Below are 3,296 nucleotides of genomic sequence, written 5' to 3'. Positions count from 1 at the left end.
TATTCACCATTATGAATCAGACAATCATATGGTTTACTATGCCAGGAAAACAAATTGAAAAGGAATGGCATCACATTCATCCTCAAAAAGAACATTTCAAGATCTATCTTGAAATACAGTGCTGTCTGTGATAGAATAATATCCATATGCCTACAAAGAAGACCAGTCTCTATCACTAGTATACAAATTTACACACCAATCACGGAAGTCAGTGATGATGAAATTGGTGTGGCACTGTAGGATAAGCACTGGACTGCTAACCAAAAGATCGGTGGTTCAAACCCATCAGCTGCTCTTTGGAAACCCTATAAGGGTCTCTATGAGTCAGAACCAACTCAATGGCAATTAACAACAACCAACAAACCAACTTCTTCAGTTTGAAATTGATCAACATTCAATCAAGATGTATTGATAAATACTGGTGATTGGAATGAAAAAGTTGCAAACAAAGAGGAACGATCTGTAGTTGGAAAATATGGGCTTGGTGACAGAAATTATGCTGAAGCTCTCATGATAGGAATTTCAAGATCTCTTGATAGAACAATCACTGAAAATATATTTTTTCAACAATATAAGAGGATCTCTCCAGATGGAATTCTCAGAAATTAAACTAACTACATCTGTGGGAAGCGACGATGGAGAAGCTCACATCATCAGCTAAAATAAGGTCAGGGGTCTACTGTGGAACAGATCATCAGTTGCTGATATGTAAATTCAGGCTGAAGCAGAATATTAAAACAAGTCCATGAGAGTCAAAATATGCCCTTAAGTATATCCCACTGAATTTATAGACCATTTCAAGAACAGATTCGATACATTAGAGACACTAATGTCTGAAAACTTGTGTGATGACATCAAGAACATCACAATGGAAGAAAGCAGAAGGTCATTAAAAAGACTGGAAATAAATAATAGACCAGTGGATGTCAGAAGAGACTTTGAAAGTTGCTTTTGAGCATTATAGAAGCTAAAACACCTGGGGAAAAATGAAAAATTTGTTTGTTTTGTATAAAATGGCATCATTTTTATCTTGCATACTTTAATTTCAGAATAAAATAAACAACAAAAAACCACAATACACAACATCTAACCTTACTCCCAAATAAGAGGGTTGGGGTGCAGGGCCTGAGGGCCTTACACACAAGGCCCAGGAGAAAAAAAATAACCATTAGTTATCAGCAGATGGAGACAGGTGAGACAGGGCCACTCAAGGCTGCTGTGGGGACCATAGGGACACTACAGAATGCACAAGTTTTGTAGGTAGACATGACTAATCTACTTCTTTCATGCAAGATGCATCCTCTTCACCCTCAAGGGGTTGGATCTCAGCAGAAACAGGAGTACTGGGTTCCTCAGCTGTCACTTCATCTTCATCAGTGTCTAAGCCCAGCTTAATCATGTGGTAGATGTGTTTGAGTGGGTCTGGGGATCTTCAAGGGAGAAGCCAGAAGAGAGCAGTGCAATTTCAAAGAGCAGGACCACTAGGTTCTTGACAGCTTTATCATTCTTGTATGCTTCAGCTTTCTGCCTCAGTGTCTCCACTATGGGGTGGTCTGGATTGATCTCCAGGTGCTTTTTGGCCATGATGTAACCCATTATAGAGTTGTCCCGCAGTGCCTGGGCTTTCATGATCCATTCCATATTGGCTGTCCAGCCATATGTACTAGTCACAATGCAGCAGGGTGAAGAAATAGGTCTATTGGAGATTATTACCTTCTCAACCTTCTTATCCAAAATTTCTTTCATGAAATTGCAGAGGTTCTCAAACTTGCCCTTGCTCTCTCCCATTTTCGTCTGAGCTGAAAAATTCAAAGGACAGCTCGATAAGACAAAGTGAAGTACTATAATGAAATATGCAAAGACCTGTACTTAGAAAACAATCAGCATTTCTCAAACTGAAAGAATTAGAGAAAGATTGAAGGATTCTATGGGCAAAATAAGACCCTGGATACATCAAAAGAAGATGGAAGGAATACACAGAGTCACATTGTACCAAAAAAGAATAGGTTGATATTCAATCATTTCAAGAGGTACTATATGATCAAGAACATGCTATTGAAGGTGGAATTCAAAGTAGCATCGAAAGCATTGGCAAAAAATAAGACTTCAGGAATTGATGGAATAGAAATTGAAATGTTTCAACAAACTGATACAGTATTTGAGGCATCATGCTAAGAAATATAGTAGACAGCTACCTGGCCAACTGATTGGAAGAGATTCATATTTGTGTTCAATCCAAATAAAAGTGACCCAACAGAATGCAGAAATCATTGAACAATATCATTAATATAGTAAAATCTTGCTAAAGATAATTAAAAAACAATTGCAGCAGTACATCAACAAGAAGCTGACAGAAATTCAAGCTGTATTCAGAAAAGGACATGTAACAAGGGATATCATTGCTGACAGCAGATGGATCTTGACTGAAAGCCAAGAATACCAGAAAGATGTTTACTTGTGTTTTACTGACTATGCAAAGGCATTATACTGTGTGGATAATAACCAACCATGAATAACATTGAGAAGAATGCATATTCCAGAACACTTCATTGTGCTCATGAGTAACCTGTACATAGACCAAGAGGCAGTCTTTTAAACAAAATAAGGGGATACTGAATGCTTTAAAATCAGGGAAGGTGTGGACCAGGGTTGTATTCTTTAACCATAATTATTCAATCTGTCATGCTGAACAAATAATCCAAGAAGAACACAGCTTCAGGATTGGAGGAAGACTCATTAGCAACCTGTGATATGCAGATGACACAACCTTGCATGATGATCTTGATGGAAACAAAGTGGATTTGAAGTACTTACTGATGAAGAAAGATCAAATACCACAGACTTCTGCCTCAATGTAAAGAAAACAAAGTCCTCACCACTGGACCGATAAATAACATTATGATAAATGGAGAATAGAGAGAAATTGTCACAGATGTCATTTTTCTTGGATCCATAATCATGGAAGCAGCAGCCAAGAAATCAAACTACGTTTGCATTAGGCAAATCAGCTGCAAAAGACCTCTTTAAAGTGGTCAAGGAAACGATGTCAGATTGAGGACTAAATTGCACCTCACTTAAGTCATGGTATTTTCAATTACTTCATTGAACACGAAGATTGGGTAATGAATAAGAAAGATTGTTGAAGAATTGATGTGTATGAATTATGGTGTTGGTGAAGAATATTGAAATTACCATGGACTACCAGACAACTTCAAGAAAACAAAAATCCTCACCACTGGACCAATAAACAACATTCTTATCAATGGAGAAAAGATTGAAGTTGTCAAGGACTTCAT

General features: G+C 37.6%; 1 pseudogene; it reads right to left on the bottom strand.

The window, feature by feature from the left end:
- Positions 1-1,270: 1,270 nt before the first annotated feature.
- On the bottom strand, positions 1,271-1,788 carry LOC102824798 (annotated as a pseudogene).
- Between the last annotated feature and the right edge of the window lie 1,508 nt (positions 1,789-3,296).

This window comes from Chrysochloris asiatica, unplaced genomic scaffold (assembly GCF_000296735.1).
Source record: "Chrysochloris asiatica unplaced genomic scaffold, ChrAsi1.0 scaffold00239, whole genome shotgun sequence".
NCBI lineage: Eukaryota > Metazoa > Chordata > Mammalia > Afrosoricida > Chrysochloridae > Chrysochloris > Chrysochloris asiatica.
This window is presented reverse-complemented; position numbering and strand designations above follow the sequence as displayed.